This window comes from Hemitrygon akajei, chromosome 8, assembly GCF_048418815.1.
Source record: "Hemitrygon akajei chromosome 8, sHemAka1.3, whole genome shotgun sequence".
Lineage (NCBI taxonomy): Eukaryota > Metazoa > Chordata > Chondrichthyes > Myliobatiformes > Dasyatidae > Hemitrygon > Hemitrygon akajei.
This window is the reverse complement of record NC_133131.1, coordinates 171,539,188-171,561,966: the sequence shown is the minus strand read 5'-3', so window position 1 is coordinate 171,561,966 and position 22,779 is coordinate 171,539,188. Positions and strand designations below refer to the sequence as shown.

Sequence of the window (22,779 nt, the reverse complement as noted above, 5' to 3'; positions counted from 1 at the left end):
GGGGGGATGAAGTGAGGAGGTGGGGAGGTGATGGGGTGAGACCAGATGAGGGGGGATGAAGTGAGGTGGGAGGTGATGGGTGAGACCAGGTGAGGGGGGGATGAAGTGAGGAGGTGGGAGGTGATGGGTGAGACCAGGTGAGGGGGAAGATGAAGTGAGGAGGTGGGAGGTGATGGGTGAGACCAGGTGAGGGGGGGGATGAAGTGAGGAGTGGAGGTGATGGGTGAGACCAGGTGAGGGGGGATGAAGTGAGGAGTGGGAGGTGATGGGTGAGACAGGTGAGGGGGGGATGAAGTGAGGAGGTGGGAGGTGATGGGTGAGACCAGGTGAGGGGGGGGGATGAAGTGAGGAGGTGGGAGGTGATGGGTGAGACCAGGTGAGGGGGGGGGGATGGAAGTGAAGTGAGGTGGGAGGTGATGGGTGAGACCAGGTGAGGGGGGGGATGAAGTGAGGAGGTGGGAGGTGATGGGTGAGACCAGGTGAGGGGAAGAGTGAGGAGGTGATGGGTGACCAGGTGAGGGGGGAAGGTGGTGGGTGAGGGAGGTGATGGTGAGACAGGTGAGGGGGAGGTGGGAGAGGGGGGAGGATGAAGTGAGGGAGGTGGGAGGTGATGGGTGAGACCAGGTGAGGGGGGGGATGAAGTGAGGAGGTGGGAGGTGATGGGTGAGACCAGGTGAGGGGGGGGGATGAACTGAGGAGGTGGGAGGTGATGGGTGAGACCAGGTGAGGGGGGGATGAAGTGAGGAGGTGGAGGTGATGGGTAGACCACGGTGAGGGGGGGGATGAACTGAGGAGGTGGGAGGTGATGGGTGAGACCAGGTGAGGGGGAAGGTGGGTGAGGGGGGGGATGAAGTGAGGAGGTGGAGGTGATGGGTGAGACCAGGTGAGGGGGGGGATGAAGTGAGGAGGTGGAGGTGATGGGTGAGACCAGGTGAGGGGGAAGATGAAGTGAGGAGGTGGAGGTGATGGGTGAGACCAGGTGAGGGGGGGATGAAGTGAGGAGTTGGGAGGTGATGGGTGAGACCAGGTGAGGGGGAAGGTGGGTGAGGGGGGGGATGAAGTGAGGAGGTGGGAGGTGATGGGTGAGACCAGGTGAGGGGGGGGATGAAGTGAGGAGGTGGGAGGTGATGGGTGAGACCAGGTGAGGGGGGGGATGAAGTGAGGAGTTGGGAGGTGATGGGTGAGACCAGGTGAGGGGGAAGATGAAGTGAGGAGGTGGGAGGTGATGGGTGAGACCAGGTGAGGGGGAAGGTGGGTGAGGGGGGGGGATGAAGTGAGGAGGTGGAGGTGATGGGTGAGACCAGGTGAGGGGGAAGGTGGGTGAGGGGGAAGATGAAGTGTGGAGGTGGAGGTGATGGGTGAGACCAGGTGAGGGGGGGGATGAAGTGAGGAGGTGGGAGGTGATGGGTGAGACCAGGTGAGGGGGAGATGAAGTGAGGAGGTGGGAGGTGATGGGTGAGACCAGGTGGGGGAGGTGAGGGGGGAGATGAAGTGAGGAGGTGGGAGGTGATGGGTGAGACCAGGTGAGGGGGGATGAAGTGAGGAGGTGGGGAGGTGATGGGTGAGACCAGGTGAGGGGGGGGATGAAGTGAGGAGGTGGGAGGTGATGGGTGAGACCAGGTGAGGGGGAAGGTGGGTGAGGGGGGGGATGAAGTGAGGAGGTGGAGGTGATGGTGAGACCAGGTGAGGGGGGGGATGAAGTGAGGAGGTGGGAGGTGATGGGTGAGACCAGGTGAGGGGGGGGATGAAGTGAGGAGGTGGGAGGTGATGGGTGAGACCAGGTGAGGGGGGGATGAAGTGAGGGAGGTGGGAGGTGATGGGTGAGACCAGGTGAGGGGGGGATGAAGTGAGGAGGTGGGAGGTGATGGGTGAGACCAGGTGAGGTGGGGGATGAAGTGAGGAGGTGGGAGGTGATGGGTGAGACCAGGTGAGGGGGAAGGTGGGTGAGGGGGGGGATGAAGTGAGGAGGTGGGAGGTGATGGGTGAGACCAGGTGAGGGGAGGATGAAGTGAGGAGGTGGAGGTGATGGGTGAGACCAGGTGAGGGGGGGGATGAAGTGAGGAGGTGGGAGGTGATGGGTGAGACCAGGTGAGGGGGGGATGAAGTGAGGAGGTGGAGGTGATGGGTGAGACCAGGTGAGGGGGGGGGATGAAGTGAGGAGGTGGGAGGTGATGGGTGAGACCAGGTGAGGGGGAAGGTGGGTGAGGGTGAAGATGAAGTGAGGAGGTGGGAGGTGATGGGTGAGACCAGGTGAGGGGGGGGATGAAGTGAGGTGGTGGGAGGTGATGGGTGAGACCAGGTGAGGGGGGGGATGAAGTGAGGAGGTGGGAGGTGATGGGTGAGACCAGGTGAGGGGGAAGATGAAGTGAGGAGGTGGAGGTGATGGGTGAGACCAGGTGAGGGGGGGATGAGAGAGGAGGTGGGAGGTGATGGGTGAGACCAGGTGAGGGGGAAGATGAAGTGAGGAGGTGGAGGTGATGGGTGAGACCAGGTGAGGGGGAGATGAAGTGAGGAGGTGGGAGGTGATGGGTGAGACCAGGTGAGGGGGGGATGAAGTGAGGAGGTGGAGGTGATGGGTGAGACCAGGTGAGGGGGGGGATGAAGTGAGGAGGTGGGAGGTGATGGGTGAGACCAGGTGAGGGGGGGGAAGATGAAGTGAGGAGGTGGGAGGTGATGGGTGAGACCAGGTGAGGGGGGGATGAAGTGAGGAGGTGGGAGGTGATGGGTGAGACCAGGTGAGGGGGGGTGATGAAGTGAGGAGTTGGGAGGTGATGGGTGAGACCAGGTGAGGGGGGGGATGAAGTGAGGAGGTGGGAGGTGATGGGTGAGACCAGGTGAGGGGGGGGGGATGAAGTGAGGAGGTGGGAGGTGATGGGTGAGACCAGGTGAGGGGGAAGATGAAGTGAGGTGGGAGGTGATGGGTGAGACCAGGTGAGGGGGAAGGTGGGTGAGGGGGGGGATGAAGTGAGGAGTTGGAGGTGATGGGTGAGACCAGGTGAGGGGGGGATGAAGTGAGGAGGTGGGAGGTGATGGGTGAGACCAGGTGAGGGGGAAGATGAAGTGAGGTGGGAGGTGATGGGTGAGACCAGTTGAGGGGGGTGATGAAGTGAGGAGTTGGGAGGTGATGGGTGAGACCAGGTGAGGGGGGGATGAAGTGAGGAGGTGGGAGGTGATGGGTGAGACCAGGTGAGGGGGGGATGAAGTGAGGAGGTGGGAGGTGATGGGTGAGACCAGGTGAGGGGGGGATGAAGTGAGGAGGTGGGAGGTGATGGGTGAGACCAGGTGAGGGGGGGATGAAGTGAGGAGGTGGGAGGTGATGGGTGAGACCAGGTGAGGGGGAAGGTGGGTGAGGGGGGGGATGAAGTGAGGAGTTGGGAGGTGATGGGTGAGACCAGGTGAGGGGGGGATGAAGTGAGGAGGTGGGAGGTGATGGGTGAGACCAGGTGAGGGGGAAGATGAAGTGAGGTGGGAGGTGATGGGTGAGACCAGGTGAGGGGGGTGATGAAGTGAGGAGTTGGGAGGTGATGGGTGAGACCAGGTGAGGGGGGGATGAAGTGAGGAGGTGGGAGGTGATGGGTGAGACCAGGTGAGGGGGGGATGAAGTGAGGAGGTGGGAGGTGATGGGTGAGACCAGGTGAGGGGGGGATGAAGTGAGGAGGTGGGAGGTGATGGGTGAGACCAGGTGAGGGGGGGATGAAGTGAGGAGGTGGGAGGTGATGGGTGAGACCAGGTGAGGGGGGGGGGGATGAAGTGAGGAGGTGGGAGGTGATGGGTGAGACCAGGTGAGGGGGGGATGAAGTGAGGAGGTGGGAGGTGATGGGTGAGACCAGGTGAGGGGGGGATGAAGTGAGGAGGTGGGAGGTGATGGGTGAGACCAGGTGAGGGGGGGGGGATGAAGTGAGGAGGTGGGAGGTGATGGGTGAGACCAGGTGAGGGGGGGATGAAGTGAGGTGGGAGGTGATGGGTGAGACCAGGTGAGGGTGAAGATGAAGTGAGGAGGTGGGAGGTGATGGGTGAGACCAGGTGAGGGGGAAGATGAAGTGAGGTGGGAGGTGATGGGTGAGACCAGGTGAGGGGGGGTGATGATGTGAGGTGGGAGGTGATGGGTGAGACCAGGTGAGGGGAAGGTGGGTGAGGGGGGGGATGAAGTGAGGAGGTGGGAGGTGATGGGTGAGACCAGGTGAGGGGGGGATGAAGTGAGGAGTTGGGAGGTGATGGGTGAGACCAGGTGAGGGGGAAGGTGGGTGAGGGGGGGGATGAAGTGAGGAGGTGGAGGTGATGGGTGAGACCAGGTGAGGGGGAAGGTGGGTGAGGGGGGGGGATGAAGTGAGGAGGTGGGAGGTGATGGGTGAGACCAGGTGAGGGGGGGATGAAGTGAGGAGTTGGGAGGTGATGGGTGAGACCAGATGAGGGGGGGGATGAAGTGAGGAGGTGGGAGGTGATGGGTGAGACCAGGTGAGGGGGGGATGAAGTGAGGAGGTGGGAGGTGATGGGTGAGACCAGGTGAGGGGGGAAGGTGGGTGAGGTGGAGGGAGGTGATGGGTGAGACCAGGTGAGGGGGAAGGTGGGTGAGGGTGAGGGGGGGGGATGAAGTGAGGAGGTGGGAGGTGATGGGTGAGACCAGGTGAGGGGGGGGGATGAAGTGAGGAGGTGGAGGTGATGGGTGAGACCAGGTGAGGGGGGAAGATGAAGTGAGGAGGTGGAGGTGATGGGTGAGACCAGGTGAGGGGGGGGATGAAGTGAGGAGGTGGGAGGTGATGGGTGAGACCAGGTGAGGGGGGGGATGAAGTGAGGAGTTGGGAGGTGATGGGTGAGACCAGGTGAGGGGGAAGGTGGGTGAGGGGGGGATGAAGTGAGGAGGTGGGAGGTGATGGGTGAGACCAGGTGAGGGGGAAGGTGGGTGAGGGGGGGGATGAAGTGAGGAGGTGGGAGGTGATGGGTGAGACCAGGTGAGGGGGGGGATGAAGTGAGGAGGTGGGAGGTGATGGGGTGAGACCAGGTGAGGGGGGGGGATGAACTGAGGAGGTGGGAGGTGATGGGTGAGACCAGGTGAGGGGGGGAGAAGTGAGGAGGTGGAGGTGATGGGTAGACACGGTGAGGGGGGGGGATGAACTGAGGAGGTGGGAGGTGATGGGTGAGACCAGGTGAGGGGGAAGGTGGGTGAGGGGGGGGATGAAGTGAGGAGGTGGAGGTGATGGGTGAGACCAGATGAGGGGGGGGATGAAGTGAGGAGGTGGGAGGTGATGGGTGAGACCAGGTGAGGGGGGGATGAAGTGAGGAGGTGGGAGGTGATGGGTGAGACCAGGTGAGGGGGAAGGTGGGTGAGGTGGAGGGGAGGTGATGGGTGAGACCAGGTGAGGGGGAAGGTGGGTGAGGGGGGGGATGAAGTGAGGAGGTGGGAGGTGATGGGTGAGACCAGGTGAGGGGGGGGATGAAGTGAGGAGGTGGAGGTGATGGGTGAGACCAGGTGAGGGGGAAGATGAAGTGAGGAGGTGGGAGGTGATGGGTGAGACCAGGTGAGGGGGGGGATGAAGTGAGGAGGTGGGAGGTGATGGGTGAGACCAGGTGAGGGGGGGGATGAAGTGAGGAGGTGGGAGGTGATGGGTGAGACCAGGTGAGGGGGGGATGAAGTGAGGAGGTGGGAGGTGATGGGTGAGACCAGGTGAGGGGGGGGATGAAGTGAGGAGGTGGGAGGTGATGGGTGAGACCAGGTGAGGGGGGGGGATGAACTGAGGAGGTGGGAGGTGATGGGTGAGACCAGGTGAGGGGAAGGCGGGGAGGGGGGGATGAAGTGAGGAGGTGGAGGTGATGGGTGAGACCAGGTGAGGGGGGGGATGAAGTGAGGAGGTGGGAGGTGATGGGTGAGACCAGGTGAGGGGGGGATGAAGTGAGGAGGTGGAGGTGATGGGTGAGACCAGGTGAGGGGGAAGATGAAGTGAGGAGGTGGAGGTGATGGGTGAGACCAGGTGAGGGGGGGATGAAGTGAGGAGTTGGGAGGTGATGGGTGAGACCAGGTGAGGGGGAAGGTGGGTGAGGTGGAGGGAGGTGATGGGTGAGACCAGGTGAGGGGGAAGGTGGGTGAGGGGGGGGGATGAAGTGAGGAGGTGGGAGGTGATGGGTGAGACCAGGTGAGGGGGGGATGAAGTGAGGAGGTGGGAGGTGATGGGTGAGACCAGGTGAGGGGGGGGATGAAGTGAGGAGTGGGAGGTGATGGGTGAGACCAGGTGAGGGGGAAGATGAAGTGAGGAGGTGGGAGGTGATGGGTGAGACCAGGTGAGGGGGAAGGTGGGTGAGGGGGGGATGAAGTGAGGAGGTGGAGGTGATGGGTGAGACCAGGTGAGGGGGAAGGTGGGTGAGGGGGAAGATGAAGTGTGGAGGTGGAGGTGATGGGTGAGACCAGGTGAGGGGGGGGATGAAGTGAGGAGGTGGGAGGTGATGGGTGAGACCAGGTGAGGGGGAGATGAAGTGAGGAGGTGGGAGGTGATGGGTGAGACCAGGTGAGGGGGAAGGTGGGTGAGGGGGGGGATGAAGTGAGGAGGTGGGAGGTGATGGGTGAGACCAGGTGAGGGGGGGATGAAGTGAGGAGGTGGGAGGTGATGGGTGAGACCAGGTGAGGGGGGGGATGAAGTGAGGAGTTGGGAGGTGATGGGTGAGACCAGGTGAGGGGGAAGGTGGGTGAGGGGGGGGATGAAGTGAGGAGGTGGAGGTGATGGGTGAGACCAGGTGAGGGGGGGGGTGAAGTGAGGAGGTGGGAGGTGATGGGTGAGACCAGGTGAGGGGGGGGGATGAAGTGAGGAGGTGGGAGGTGATGGGTGAGACCAGGGTGAGGGGGGGATGAAGTGAGGAGGTGGGAGGTGATGGGTGAGACCAGGTGAGGGGGGGATGAAGTGAGGAGGTGGGAGGTGATGGGTGAGACCAGGTGAGGTGGGGGGATGAAGTGAGGAGGTGGGAGGTGATGGGTGAGACCAGGTGAGGGGGAAGGTGGGTGAGGGGGGGGATGAAGTGAGGAGGTGGGAGGTGATGGGTGAGACCAGGTGAGGGGGGGGATGAAGTGAGGTGGTGGGAGGTGATGGGTGAGACCAGGTGAGGGGGGGATGAAGTGAGGAGGTGGGAGGTGATGGGTGAGACCAGGTGAGGGGGAAGATGAAGTGAGGAGGTGGAGGTGATGGGTGAGACCAGGTGAGGGGGGGATGAAGAGAGGAGGTGGGAGGTGATGGGTGAGACCAGGTGAGGGGGAAGATGAAGTGAGGAGGTGGAGGTGATGGGTGAGACCAGGTGAGGGGGAAAGATGAAGTGAGGAGGTGGAGGTGATGGGTGAGACCAGGTGTGAGGGGGGGGATGAAGTGAGGAGGTGGAGGTGATGGGTGAGACCAGGTGAGGGGGGGGATGAAGGTGAGGAGGTGGGAGGTGATGGGTGAGACCAGGTGAGGGGGGGGAAGATGAAGTGAGGAGGTGGGAGGTGATGGGTGAGACCAGGTGAGGGGGGGGGGGGATGAAGTGAGGAGGTGGGAGGTGATGGGTGAGACCAGGTGAGGGGGGGTGATGAAGTGAGGAGTTGGGAGGTGATGGGTGAGACCAGGTGAGGGGGGGGATGAAGTGAGGAGGTGGGAGGTGATGGGTGAGACCAGGTGAGGGGGGGGGGATGAAGTGAGGAGGTGGGAGGTGATGGGTGAGACCAGGTGAGGGGGAAGATGAAGTGAGGTGGGAGGTGATGGGTGAGACCAGGTGAGGGGGAAGGTGGGTGAGGGGGGGGATGAAGTGAGGAGGTGGGAGGTGATGGGTGAGACCAGGTGAGGGGGAAGGTGGGTGAGGGGGGGATGAAGTGAGGAGGTGGGAGGTGATGGGTGAGACCAGGTGAGGGGGGGATGAAGTGAGGAGGTGGGAGGTGATGGGTGAGACCAGGTGAGGGGGAAGATGAAGTGAGGTGGGAGGTGATGGGTGAGACCAGGTGAGGGGGTGATGAAGTGAGGAGTTGGGAGGTGATGGGTGAGACCAGGTGAGGGGGAGATGAAGTGAGGAGGTGGGAGGTGATGGGTGAGACCAGGTGAGGGGGGGGATGAAGTGAGGAGGTGGGAGGTGATGGGTGAGACCAGGTGAGGGGGGGATGAAGTGAGGAGGTGGGAGGTGATGGGTGAGACCAGGTGAGGGGGGGATGAAGTGAGGAGGTGGGAGGTGATGGGTGAGACCAGGTGAGGGGGGGGGGATGAAGTGAGGAGGTGGGAGGTGATGGGTGAGACCAGGTGAGGGGGGGATGAAGTGAGGAGGTGGGAGGTGATGGGTGAGACCAGGTGAGGGGGGGGATGAAGTGAGGTGGGAGGTGATGGGTGAGACCAGGTGAGGGTGAAGATGAAGTGAGGAGGTGGGAGGTGATGGGTGAGACCAGGTGAGGGGGAAGATGAAGTGAGGTGGGAGGTGATGGGTGAGACCAGGTGAGGGGGGGTGATGATGTGAGGTGGGAGGTGATGGGTGAGACCAGGTGAGGGGGAAGGTGGGTGAGGGGGGGGGATGAAGTGAGGAGGTGGAGGTGATGGGTGAGACCAGGTGAGGGGGGGATGAAGTGAGGAGTTGGGAGGTGATGGGTGAGACCAGGTGAGGGGGAAGGTGGGTGAGGGGGGGGATGAAGTGAGGAGGTGGAGGTGATGGGTGAGACCAGGTGAGGGGGAAGGTGGGTGAGGGGGGGGATGAAGTGAGGAGGTGGAGGTGATGGGTGAGACCAGGTGAGGGGGGGATGAAGTGAGGAGTTGGGAGGTGATGGGTGAGACCAGATGAGGGGGGGATGAAGTGAGGAGGTGGGAGGTGATGGGTGAGACCAGGTGAGGGGGGGGATGAAGTGAGGAGGTGGGAGGTGATGGGTGAGACCAGGTGAGGGGGAAGGTGGGTGAGGTGGAGGGAGGTGATGGGTGAGACCAGGTGAGGGGGAAGGTGGGTGAGGGGGGGGATGAAGTGAGGAGGTGGGAGGTGATGGGTGAGACCAGGTGAGGGGGGGGATGAAGTGAGGAGGTGGAGGTGATGGGTGAGACCATGTGAGGGGGAAGATGAAGTGAGGAGGTGGGAGGTGATGGGTGAGACCAGGTGAGGGGGGGATGAAGTGAGGAGGTGGGAGGTGATGGGGTGAGACCAGGTGAGGGGGGGATGAAGTGAGGAGTTGGGAGGTGATGGGTGAGACCAGGTGAGGGGGAAGGTGGGTGAGGGGGGGATGAAGTGAGGAGGTGGGAGGTGATGGGTGAGACCAGGTGAGGGGGAAGGTGAGTGAGGGGGGGATGAAGTGAGGAGGTGGGAGGTGATGGGTGAGACCAGGTGAGGGGGGGATGAAGTGAGGAGGTGGGAGGTGATGGGTGAGACCAGGTGAGGGGGGGGGGATGAAGTGAGGAGGTGGGAGGTGATGGGTGAGACCAGGTGAGGGGGAAGGTGGGTGAGGGGGTGGATGAAGTGAGGAGGTGGGAGGTGATGGGTGAGACCAGGTGAGGGGGGGGATGAAGTGAGGAGTTGGGAGGTGATGGGTGAGACCAGGTGAGGGGGGGGGGGATGAAGTGAGGAGGTGGGAGGTGATGGGTGAGACCAGGTGAGGGGGAAGGTGGGTGAGGGGGTGGATGAAGTGAGGAGGTGGGAGGTGATGGGTGAGACCAGGTGAGGGGGGGGATGAAGTGAGGAGGTGGGAGGTGATGGGTGAGACCAGGTGAGGGGGAAGGTGGGTGAGGGGGTGGATGAAGTGAGGAGGTGGGAGGTGATGGGTGAGACCAGGTGAGGGGGGGATGAAGTGAGGAGGTGGGAGGTGATGGGTGAGACCAGGTGAGGGGGGGGATGAAGTGAGGAGGTGGGAGGTGATGGGTGAGACCAGGTGAGCGGGGGATGAAGTGAGGAGGTGGGAGGTGATGGGTGAGACCAGGTGAGGGGGGGATGAAGTGAGGAGTTGGGAGGTGATGGGTGAGACCAGGTGAGGGGGGGATGAAGTGAGGAGGTGGGAGGTGATGGGTGAGACCAGGTGAGGGGGGGGATGAAGTGAGGAGGTGGGAGGTGATGGGTGAGACCAGGTGAGGGGGGGGGGATGAAGTGAGGAGGTGGGAGGTGATGGGTGAGACCAGGTGAGGGGGAAGGTGGGTGAGGGGGTGGATGAAGTGAGGAGGTGGGAGGTGATGGGTGAGACCAGGTGAGGGGGGGGGATGAAGTGAGGAGGTGGGAGGTGATGGGTGAGACCAGGTGAGGGGGAAGGTGGGTGAGGGGGTGGATGAAGTGAGGAGGTGGGAGGTGATGGGTGAGACCAGGTGAGGGGGGGGATGAAGTGAGGAGGTGGGAGGTGATGGGTGAGACCAGGTGAGGGGGGGGGGATGAAGTGAGGAGGTGGGAGGTGATGGGTGAGACCAGGTGAGGGGGGGATGAAGTGAGGAGGTGGGAGGTGATGGGTGAGACCAGGTGAGGGGGGGATGAAGTGAGGAGGTGGGAGGTGATGGGTGAGACCAGGTGAGATGGAAGGTGGGTGAGGGGGGGATGAAGTGAGGAGGTGGGAGGTGATGGGTGAGACCAGGTGAGGGGGGAATGAAGTGAGGAGGTGGGAGGTGATGGGTGAGACCAGGTGAGGGGGGGGGGGATGAAGTGAAAAGGTGGGAGGTGATGGGTGAGACCAGGTGAGGGGGGGATGAAGTGAGGAGGTGGGAGGTGATGGGTGAGACCAGGTGAGGGGGGGATGAAGTGAGGAGGTGGGAGGTGATGGGTGAGACCATGTGAGGGGGGGGGATGAAGTGAGGAGGTGGGAGGTGATGGGTGAGACCAGGTGAGGGGGGGGGATGAAGTGAGGAGGTGGGAGGTGATGGGTGAGACCAGGTGAGGGGGAAGATGAAGTGAGGAGGTTGGAGGTGATGGGTGAGACCAGGTGAGGGGGGGATGAAGTGAGGAGGTGGGAGGTGATGGGTGAGACCAGGTGAGGGGGGGGGATGAAGTGAGGAGGTGGGAGGTGATGGGTGAGACCAGGTGAGGGGGAAGATGAAGTGAGGAGGTGGGAGGTGATGGGTGAGACCAGGTGAGGGGGAAGATGAAGTGAGGAGGTGGGAGGTGATGGGTGAGACCAGGTGAGGGGGAAGATGAAGTGAGGAGGTGGGAGGTGATGGGTGAGACCAGGTGAGGGGGGGGGATGAAGTGAGGAGGTGGGAGGTGATGGGTGAGACCAGGTGAGGGGGAAGGTGGGTGAGGGGGAAGATGAAGTGAGGAGGTGGGAGGTGATGGGTGAGACCAGGTGAGGGGGAAGGTGGGTGAGGGGGAAGATGAAGTGAGGAGGTGGGAGGTGATGGGTGAGACCAGGTGAGGGGGAAGATGAAGTGAGGAGGTGGAGGTGATGGGTGAGACCAGGTGAGGGGGAAGATGAAGTGAGGAGGTGGGAGGTGATGGGTGAGACCAGGTGAGGGGGGGGGATGAAGTGAGGAGGTGGGAGGTGATGGGTGAGACCAGGTGAGGGGGAAGATGAAGTGAGGAGGTGGGAGGTGATGGGTGAGACCAGGTGAGGGGGGGGATGAAGTGAGGAGGTGGAGGTGATGGGTGAGACCAGGTGAGGGGGAAGGTGGGTGAGGGGGGGATGAAGTGAGGAGGTGGGAGGTGATGGGTGAGACCAGGTGAGGGGGGGGATGAAGTGAGGAGGTGGGAGGTGATGGGTGAGACCAGGTGAGGGGGGGGATGAAGTGAGGAGGTGGGAGGTGATGGGTGAGACCAGGTGAGGGGGGGGATGAAGTGAGGAGGTGGGAGGTGATGGGTGAGACCAGGTGAGGGGGGGGATGAAGTGAGGAGGTGGGAGGTGATGGGTGAGACCAGGTGAGGGGGGGGATGAAGTGAGGAGGTGGAGTTGATGGGTGAGACCAGGTGAGGGGGGGGATGAAGTGAGGAGGTGGGAGGTGATGGGTGAGACCAGGTGAGGGGGGGATGAAGTGAGGAGGTGGGAGGTGATGGGTGAGACCAGGTGAGGGGGAAGATGAAGTGAGGAGGTGGAGGTGATGGGTGAGACCAGGTGAGGGGGGGATGAAGAGAGGAGGTGGGAGGTGATGGGTGAGACCAGGTGAGGGGGAAGATGAAGTGAGGAGGTGGAGGTGATGGGTGAGACCAGGTGAGGGGGGGGATGAAGTGAGGAGGTGGGAGGTGATGGGTGAGACCAGGTGAGGGGGGGATGAAGTGAGGAGGTGGGAGGTGATGGGTGAGACCAGGTGAGGGGGGGATGAAGTGAGGAGGTGGGAGGTGATGGGTGAGACCAGGTGAGGGGGAAGGTGGGTGAGGGGGTGGATGAAGTGAGGAGGTGGGAGGTGATGGGTGAGACCAGGTGAGGGGGGGGATGAAGTGAGGAGGTGGGAGGTGATGGGTGAGACCAGGTGAGGGGGGGGATGAAGTGAGGAGTTGGGAGGTGATGGGTGAGACCAGGTGAGGGGGGGATGAAGTGAGGAGGTGGGAGGTGATGGGTGAGACCAGGTGAGGGGGAAGGTGGGTGAGGGGGTGGATGAAGTGAGGAGGTGGGAGGTGATGGGTGAGACCAGGTGAGGGGGGGGATGAAGTGAGGAGGTGGGAGGTGATGGGTGAGACCAGGTGAGGGGGAAGGTGGGTGAGGGGGAAGATGAAGTGAGGAGGTGGGAGGTGATGGGTGAGACCAGGTGAGGGGGGGATGAAGTGAGGAGGTGGGAGGTGATGGGTGAGACCAGGTGAGGGGGGGGGGATGAAGTGAGGAGGTGGGAGGTGATGGGTGAGACCAGGTGAGGGGGGGATGAAGTGAGGAGGTGGGAGGTGATGGGTGAGACCAGGTGAGATGGAAGGTGGGTGAGGGGGGGATGAAGTGAGGAGGTGGGAGGTGATGGGTGAGACCAGGTGAGGGGGGGAATGAAGTGAGGAGGTGGGAGGTGATGGGTGAGACCAGGTGAGGGGGGGGGGATGAAGTGAGGAGGTGGGAGGTGATGGGTGAGACCAGGTGAGGGGGGGATGAAGTGAGGAGGTGGGAGGTGATGGGTGAGACCAGGTGAGGGGGGGGATGAAGTGAGGAGGTGGGAGGTGATGGGTGAGACCATGTGAGGGGGGGGGATGAAGTGAGGAGGTGGGAGGTGATGGGTGAGACCAGGTGAGGGGGGGGGATGAAGTGAGGAGGTGGGAGGTGATGGGTGAGACCAGGTGAGGGGGAAGATGAAGTGAGGAGGTTGGAGGTGATGGGTGAGAGCAGGTGAGGGGGGGATGAAGTGAGGAGGTGGGAGGTGATGGGTGAGACCAGGTGAGGGGGGGGGATGAAGTGAGGAGGTGGGAGGTGATGGGTGAGACCAGGTGAGGGGGAAGATGAAGTGAGGAGGTGGGAGGTGATGGGTGAGACCAGGTGAGGGGGAAGATGAAGTGAGGAGGTGGGAGGTGATGGGTGAGACCAGGTGAGGGGGAAGATGAAGTGAGGAGGTGGGAGGTGATGGGTGAGACCAGGTGAGGGGGGGGGATGAAGTGAGGAGGTGGGAGGTGATGGGTGAGACCAGGTGAGGGGGAAGGTGGGTGAGGGGGAAGATGAAGTGAGGAGGTGGGAGGTGATGGGTGAGACCAGGTGAGGGGGAAGATGAAGTGAGGAGGTGGAGGTGATGGGTGAGACCAGGTGAGGGGGAAGATGAAGTGAGGAGGTGGGAGGTGATGGGTGAGACCAGGTGAGGGGGGGGGATGAAGTGAGGAGGTGGGAGGTGATGGGTGAGACCAGGTGAGGGGGAAGATGAAGTGAGGAGGTGGGAGGTGATGGGTGAGACCAGGTGAGGGGGGGGGATGAAGTGAGGAGGTGGAGGTGATGGGTGAGACCAGGTGAGGGGGAAGGTGGGTGAGGGGGGGATGAAGTGAGGAGGTGGGAGGTGATGGGTGAGACCAGGTGAGGGGGGGGATGAAGTGAGGAGGTGGAGTTGATGGGTGAGACCAGGTGAGGGGGGGGATGAAGTGAGGAGGTGGGAGGTGATGGGTGAGACCAGGTGAGGGGGGGGATGAAGTGAGGAGGTGGAGTTGATGGGTGAGACCAGGTGAGGGGGGGGATGAAGTGAGGAGGTGGGAGGTGATGGGTGAGACCAGGTGAGGGGGGGATGAAGTGAGGAGGTGGGAGGTGATGGGTGAGACCAGGTGAGGGGGGGATGAAGTGAGGAGGTGGGAGGTGATGGGTGAGACCAGGTGAGGGGGGGATGAAGTGAGGAGGTGGGAGGTGATGGGTGAGACCAGGTGAGGGGGGGATGAAGTGAGGAGGTGGGAGGTGATGGGTGAGACCAGGTGAGGGGGGGATGAAGTGAGGAGGTGGGAGGTGATGGGTGAGACCAGGTGAGGGGGGGATGAAGTGAGGAGGTGGGAGGTGATGGGTGAGACCAGGTGAGGGGGGGGATGAAGTGAGGAGGTGGGAGGTGATGGGTGAGACCAGGTGAGGGGGGGATGAAGTGAGGAGGTGGGAGGTGATGGGTGAGACCAGGTGAGGGGGGGATGAAGTGAGGAGGTGGGAGGTGATGGGTGAGACCAGGTGAGGGGGGGATGAAGTGAGGAGGTGGGAGGTGATGGGTGAGACCAGGTGAGGGGGGGGATGAAGTGAGGAGGTGGCAGGTGATGGGTGAGACCAGGTGAGGGGGGGATGAAGTGAGGAGGTGGGAGGTGATGGGTGAGACCAGGTGAGGGGGGGATGAAGTGAGGAGGTGGGAGGTGATGGGTGAGACCAGGTGAGGGGGGGGGATGAAGTGAGGAGGTGGGAGGTGATGGGTGAGACCAGGTGAGGGGGGGGATGAAGTCAGGAGGTGGAGTTGATGGGTGAGACCAGGTGAGGGGGGGGGATGAAGTGAGGAGGTGGGAGGTGATGGGTGAGACCAGGTGAGGGGGGGGATGAAGTGAGGAGGTGGAGGTGATGGGTGAGACCAGGTGAGGGGGAAGGTGGGTGAGGGGGGGATGAAGTGAGGAGGTGGGAGGTGATGGGTGAGACCAGGTGAGGGGGGGGATGAAGTGAGGAGGTGGAGGTGATGGGTGAGATAGGTGAGGGGGGGGATGAAGTGAGGAGGTGGGAGGTGATGGGTGAGACCAGGTGAGGGGGGGGATGAAGTGAGGAGGTGGAGGTGATGGGTGAGATAGGTGAGGGGGGGGATGAAGTGAGGAGGTGGGAGGTGATGGGTGAGACCAGGTGAGGGGGGGGATGAAGTGAGGAGGTGGAGGTGATGGGTGAGACCAGGTGAGGGGGAAGGTGGGTGAGGGGGGGATGAAGTGAGGAGGTGGGAGGTGATGGGTGAGACCAGGTGAGGGGGGGGATGAAGTGAGGAGGTGGGAGGTGATGGGTGAGACCAGGTGAGGGGGAAGATGAAGTGAGGAGGTTGAGGTGATGGGTGAGACCAGGTGAGGGGGAAGATGAAGTGAGGAGGTGGGAGGTGATGGGTGAGACCAGATGAGGGGTGGGGAATGAAGTGAGGTGGGAGGTGATGGTGGAAAAGACAAAGGGCTGGAGAAGGAAACTGACAGGAGAGAAGGGTGGGCCAAAGGAGAAAGGGGAGGGGCACCTGATGGAGGTGATGGGCAGGTGAGGTGAAGAGAAGGGGTAAAAGGGCAGCCAGATTGGGGAAGATGCAACAATAAGACTGTTCCAATTCCACCAACTTTGCTTCAGAATTGAAGGTTATACACAATGCGCTCCAGCCACAGCTGTGCTGATCACTTCATCACTCAGCTGCTAATTAGCATAACTTTTATGCAAATATTCACTTTCCGCATCACTGAATAAACAAATTAGTGTTGCATTCAATATTAAAATGATTTCCTTTATTACACCAATGAAGCACTAACCAGGGCTGTCTGAACAGGCAGCTACTGTTGTGAGAAAATAGTTTCATCTCCTGTCTGCTGCCTGCTTGAGGGACCATCTCCGGGGACTGACATCAATGTGTCAATCAGGAACACAGAAATCAGCCAAAATAAATCCACTGTGAGCTGGAACCATCCCTCCAGAGTAACATCCGCAGCTGAAATCAGTCCTGGTAGACTCGGTCTGGATCAGGAGACCTGCAATCAATAACGAGGCAAAGTGTCTGTGGACCGAACACAGTCCAGGGCAGGCTCTTCAGCCCACGTTATGCTGACCTTCTGATCTACTCTAAGATGACGGGAGGATGCTGCGCAGTATTCTGGCAGGTTTGAGCATGGTCTGGTATGGAAATCACCAATGCCCAGGAACAGAAAGGCTTACAAAAAGTGGATACAGCCCAGTTCATCACTGGAAAAGCCCTCTCCATCACTGAGCACATCTTCAAGAGACGTTGCCACAAGAAAGCAGTGTCCATCAAAATAGATCCCCACCTTCCAGGCCATGCTCTCTCCTCGCTGCTACCATCAGAAAGGAGGTACCATGTTCAGAAACGGTTATTACTCAACAACCTTCAGGCTCCTGAACCAGGACTCACCACAACCCTGAACTGATTCCGCGACCTACAAAATAACATGATCTACTGATTCCACTCACCTTCAAGGAATCTACAACTCATGTTCTCAGTATTATTTATTAACTTATTATTTTTAGTTTCTTTTTCTTGTATTTGCACAGTTTGTCTTCTTTTGTACATTGCTCGTTTGTCAGTCTTTGCTTGGGTGCAGTTTTTCTTTGATTCTATTGTATTTCCTTGTCCTACTGTGAATGCCCACAAGAAAATAAATCTCAGGGTAGTAGAGGGTGACATACATGCACCTTGTTAATAAATTTGTTTGGAACCTTAAACTGATGTGGGAAATCAGGAGGTCACTAATTGTGGTAAACATAGTCCAGTGGTACACACACCAAAGGTGTCTTTCACCACACGCTAGCCAAGGTGTAGCACATCCCGTTCACACGAGAGAACAAGGTGCTGGCACTGCTGTGGTGGTCATAGGGGCTCTTGAAGGGTAATAAAGGGGAGCAGATCCATCACTCGAAGCTGCAGCACAAGTTGAATTACAAATTATCATGCAAGTTGACAGGATGGTTAAGAAGGTATACGGTGTGTTGGTCTTCATTAGTCGGGGGATTGAGTTCAAGAGCTGCGAAGTAATATTGCAGCTCTATAAAACCTGTCTTTGAATGTGGACGAAAGAGATGGTCGTCGACTACAGGAGAGCATGGACAACCACTCTCCACTGAACATCGACAGCTCCTCCGTACAGCACCAAATTTCTTGGTGTTCACCTGGCGGAGAATCTCACCTGGTCCCTCAACAACAGCTCCATAGCAAAGAAAGCCCAGCAGCATCTCTACTTTCTGCGAAGGCTGAGGAAAGTCCATCTCCCACCCCCCATCCTCATTACATTCTACAGGGGTTGTATTGAGAGCATCCTGAGCAGCTGCATCACTGCCTGGTTCGGGAATTGCACCATCTCGGATTGCAAGGCTCTGCAGCAGATAGTGAGGTCAGCTGAGAAGATCATCAGGGTCTCTCTTCCTGCCATTACAGACATTTACACCACACGCTGTATCAGCAAAGCAAACAGCATTGTGAAGGACCCCACGCACCCCTCATACAAACTCTTCTCCCTCCTGCCATCTGGCAAAAGGTACTGAAGCATTTGAGCTCTCACAACCAGACTGTGTAAAGTTTCTTTCCCCAAGCCATCAGACTCCTCGATACCCAGTCTAGTCTGACACCGACTTGCACGCACGCACACACACACACTCAATTGAACACCACTCCACTCCCTTTGCAATTTTTGCTTGTTTCTTTCTCAATTCCTGCTAGAACATTGTTTACATTTACACTTACATTTACATTATTTATTATTATATTGTAATTTGCCCTTTACTGTGCTTATCGTCTTGTTTATTAATTATTGTACTGTCTTGTGCACTTTATGTAGTCCCGTGTAGGTCTGAAGTCTAATGTAGTTTTGTGTTGCTTCACATAGTCTAGTGTAGTTTTGTGTTGTTTCATGTAACATCAGGGTCCTGGAGGAACGTTGTTTCGTTTTTACAGTGCACTGTACCAGCAGTTATGGTTGAAATGACAATAAAAGTGACTTGACTTGACTGAGACCACATTTGGAGGATTGTGTTCAGTTCTGGTCGCCTCATTATGGGAAGGATGTGGAAGCTTTAGAGAGGGTGCAGAGGAGATTTACCAGGATGCTGCCTGAATTAGAGAGCATGTCTTATGAGCGAGCTGGGACTTTTCTATTTGGAGATATGACTTGATAGAGGTGTACAAGATGACAAGAGGGAGTGGTTGAGAGGACAGGGTGGAAACGGCTGATATGACGGGCATCATTTTAAGGATAGTATGGAGGGATGTCAGAGGTAAGTTTATTGGTAGGGGTGTAGAACCCACTGCCAGGGGTGGTGGTAGAGGCAGATACATTAGGAACATTTAAGAGATTCTGAGATAGGCAAGTGGATGAAAAATGGAGGGATACGTGGGAGGAAAGGATTTGATTGATCTTAGAGTAGATTTAAAACATTAGTAAAACACCATCGGCCGAAGAGCCAGTACTGTTAAAGTTCTGTTTTAAGAGGCAGGATCTCACTGAAACCTACCAGAGACTGAAAGGAAATGAAAGAGTTAATGTATCAGGAGCACTTGCAAGGCTCTGGACCTGTACTCCTGGAGTTCAAAAGAAAAAGGGGTGATCTCACTGAAATACTGCCAGGCTGTGACAGAGTTAACATGGAGAGGATATTCTTATTGTGGGGGAGTCCAGGACCAGAGGGCACAGCCTCAGAATAGAAGGATGTCCCTTTAGAACAGAGATGAGGAGGGATTTCTTTAGCCAGAGGGTGGTAAATCTGTGGAATTCATTGCCACAAACAGCTGTGGAGGCCAAGTCAATGAATACATTTAAAGTGGAGGTTGATAGGTTCTTGATTAGTAAGGGCCCCAGGGAGAAGACAGGAGAATGGAGTTGAGAGGTAATACATCAGTCAGGATGGAATGTGGAGCAGGCTCAATGGCCTAATTCTGCTCTTGTAGTCATTCAGAGAATGGGGCTGCATTAGGGATTCAGGCATGGGCGGCATCTTGACCCGTCACTGATTCCCTCAGATGGATGGGTCTTTGTTCGGGTAGATCAATTGGACTTAATTTCAGCATCCCCCTCTCCTCCTTGAACCTTACTCCCACTGAACGTACTGCCCTCCACTCTGTCCAAACCAATCCCAACCTTCCCATCAAACCTGCAGACAAAGGGGGTGCTGCTTCAAAGTGGCAGAATGACCTCTGCTTTGAGGTCAGGTGGCAACTCCCAGACTCCTCCTCCTACTTAACCCTTGAAAAGGACCCTACTCCAAATCATCAGAAAATTGTCTCCAAAACCATTACTAACCTCATCAACAATGAAGATCTCCCTCTACTGCCACCAGACTCACTGCTCCCTGACCCTACACTGCTCGTTTCTACCTCCTACCCAAAATCCACAAACCTGACTGCCTGGGTAGGCCCACGCATCTGTGCTTAGTTTGTCAATTTCATCAACTTTGCCTCCAAATTCCACCCTGCCCTTAAATTCACTTGGTCCATTTCTGACACCCCTCTTTCTTTATCTCTCTCTCTCTCCATCTCAAAACAAACCATCAACCTACATCTTTTATAAACCTACCGAGTTACATGGCTATCTTGACTATATGTAAAAACTGGAAAAAAACAAGAGCTTTGGGCAGCAACCAATCCAGACGTCGGAAGCTTTGAGAGGAGGGGATTTCACTCCAGTCCACTGCCCATGTCGAGAAGGTAGCAGCAGGTCGCTATGGTGAAAGAAAGCTTTGACCAGCGTCCAGCTGCAAGAGCAAATTAAACGAGGGCAGGGCAAGCGCAGTGGCCATCATCTGAGTGGACAGAGTCAGAGTGGTGATCTTGAGGCTTCAGTCAAGAGAAAGCAGAAACATGCAAGGTGAAGTTTTTTCCCCTTCCCTTCTTTATATCTGCTTAGCCAGGACAGTAGAGATGCCAGGCAGGTTAGCGGGATGCTCCTCTTGTGGGATGTGTGGAAGACAGAAAGACCTCCAGAGTCCCTGACCACTACAACTGCCAGAAGTGCGTCCAGCTGCAGCTTCCAACAATCCACGTTAAGGAGTTGGAGCTGGAAATGGATGAACTCCAGATCATTCGGGAGGCTGAGCGGGGAGGGAGAGACAGGACATTCTGTAGAGAGGTAGTTACACCCAAGGTGCATGACACAAGAACTGGTGACAGTCAGGAAAGAGAAAGGGAGTAAGGAGCCAGGACAGAGTGCCTGAGGCCATTCCCCTCCTCAACAACAGGTTGCTACATTTTGCTTGCTACTGGGGGGTGGGGGTGGAATGACCTAACAGATGAAAGTTACCTTGGTCAGGTCTCAAGCACTGAGTCTGGCTCTGTGATCCAGTGACTCACAATTCAGAGAAGGAGCAGTGTAGGGTAAGGGAACAGTGAGTTGGGGGGATCTGGGTAGGGGGTAGAAATGAGCGGTGTAGGGTAAGGGAACAGTGAGTTGGGTGGATCTGGGTAGGGGGTAGAAATGAGCGGTGTAGGGTAAGGGAACAGTGAGGGGTGGATCTGGGTAGGGGGTAGAAATGAGCGGTGTAGGGTAAGGGAACAGTGAGTTGGGTGGATCTGGGTAGGGGGTAGAAATGAGCGGTGTAGGGTAAGGGAACAGTGAGTTTGGGGGATCTGGGTAGGGGGTAGAAATGAGCGGTGTAGGGTAAGGGAACAGTGAGTTGGGTGGATCTGGGTAGGGGGTAGAAATGAGCGGTGTAGGGTAAGGGAACAGTGAGTTTGGGGGATCTGGGTAGGGGGTAGAAATGAGCGGTGTAGGGTAAGGGAACAGTGAGTTGGGTGGATCTGGGTAGGGGGTAGAAATGAGCGGTGTAGGGTAAGGGAACAGTGAGTTTGGGGGATCTGGGTAGGGGGTAGAAATGAGCAGTGTAGGGTAAGGGAACAGTGAGGGGTGGATCTGGGAAGGGGGTAGAAATGAGCGGTGTAGGGTAAGGGAACAGTGAGTTTGGGGGATCTGGGTAGGGGGTAGAAACGAGCAGTGTAGGGTAAGGGAACAGTGAGGGGTGGATCTGGGAAGGGGGTAGAAATGAGCGGTGTAGGGTAAGGGAACAGTGAGTTTGGGGGATCTGGGTAGGGGGTAGAAACGAGCAGTGTAGGGTAAGGGAACAGTGAGTTTGGGGGATCTGGGTAGGGGGTAGAAACGAGCAGTGTAGGGTAAGGGAACAGTGAGTTTGGGGGATCTGGGTAGGGGGTAGAAACGAGCAGTGTAGGGTAAGGGAACAGTGAGTTGGGGGGATCTGGGTAGGGGGTAGAAATGAGCAGTGTAGGGTAAGGGAACAGTGAGTTTGGGGGATCTGGGTAGGGGGTAGAAACGAGCAGTGTAGGGTAAGGGAACAGTGAGTTGGGTGGATCTGGGTAGGGGGTAGAAACGAGCAGTGTAGGGTAAGGGAACAGTGAGTTGGGTGGATCTGGGTAGGGGGTAGAAATGAGCGGTGTAGGGTAAGGGAACAGTGAGTTTGGGGGATCTGGGTAGGGGGTAGAAATGAGCAGTGTAGGGTAAGGGAACAGTGAGGGGTGGATCTGGGAAGGGGGTAGAAATGAGCGGTGTAGGGTAAGGGAACAGTGAGTTTGGGGGATCTGGGTAGGGGGTAGAAACGAGCAGTGTAGGGTAAGGGAACAGTGAGTTTGGGGGATCTGGGTAGGGGGTAGAAACGAGCAGTGTAGGGTAAGGGAACAGTGAGTTGGGGGGATCTGGGTAGGGGGTAGAAATGAGCAGTGTAGGGTAAGGGAACAGTGAGTTGGGGGGATCTGGGTAGGGGGTAGAAATGAGCGGTGTAGGGTAAGGGAACAGTGAGTTGGGGGGATCTGGGTAGGGGGTAGAAATGAGCGGTGTAGGGTAAGGGAACAGTGAGTTTGGGGGATCTGGGAAGGGGGTAGAAACGAGCAGTGTAGGGTAAGGGAACAGTGAGTTTGGGGGATCTGGGTAGGGGGTAGAAACGAGCAGTGTAGGGTAAGGGAACAGTGAGTTGGGTGGATCTGGGAAGGGGGTAGAAACGAGCAGTGTAGGGTAAGGGAACAGTGAGTTTGGGGGATCTGGGTAGGGGGTAGAAACGAGCAGTGTAGGGTAAGGGAACAGTGAGTTTGGGGGATCTGGGTAGGGGGTAGAAACGAGCAGTGTAGGGTAAGGGAACAGTGAGTTTGGGGGATCTGGGTAGGGGGTAGAAACAAGCAGTGTAGGGTAAGGGAACAGTGAGGGGTGGATCTGGGAAGGGGGTAGAAATGAGCAGTGTAGGGTAAGGGAACAGTGAGGGGTGGATCTGGGTAGGGGGTAGAAACGAGCAGTGTAGGGTAAGGGAACAGTGAGGGGTGGATCTGGGTAGGGGTAGAAACGAGCAGTGTAGGGTAAGGGAACAGTGAGGGGTGGATCTGGGAAGGGGGTAGAAATGAGCAGTGTAGGGTAAGGGAACAGTGAGTTTGGGGGATCTGGGAAGGGGGTAGAAATGAGCAGTGTAGGGTAAGGGAACAGTGAGTTGGGTGGATCTGGGTAGGGGGTAGAAACGAGCAGTGTAGGGTAAGGGAACAGTGAGTTTGGGGGATCTGGGTAGGGGGTAGAAACGAGCAGTGTAGGGTAAGGGAACAGTGAGGGGTGGATCTGGGTAGGGGGTAGAAACGAGCAGTGTAGGGTAAGGGAACAGTGAGGGGTGGATCTGGGAAGGGGGTAGAAACGAGCAGTGTAGGGTAAGGGAACAGTGAGGGGTGGATCTGGGTAGGGGGTAGAAACGAGCAGTGTAGGGTAAGGGAACAGTGAGTTTGGGGGATCTGGGTAGGGGGTAGAAACGAGCAGTGTAGGGTAAGGGAACAGTGAGTT

The 22,779-nt window shown here is 58.0% G+C and overlaps 1 protein-coding gene across 3 annotated transcripts in view; it reads right to left on the bottom strand.

Annotated features, from left to right (window-relative positions):
* Positions 1–22,779, bottom strand: part of c8h8orf82 (chromosome 8 C8orf82 homolog) — a 130,249-nt gene that overhangs the window by 74,932 nt on the left and 32,538 nt on the right. Inside the window, exon 4 of one of the 3 annotated variants that reach the window (XM_073055094.1) lies at positions 15,508–15,987. The exons of the other annotated variants lie outside the window; for them this stretch is intronic. The gene's annotated coding sequence lies outside the window, so the exon portion shown is untranslated. Of the gene's footprint in view, positions 1–15,507; positions 15,988–22,779 lie in introns of those variants that run through there. 3 annotated transcript variants of the gene reach the window in all.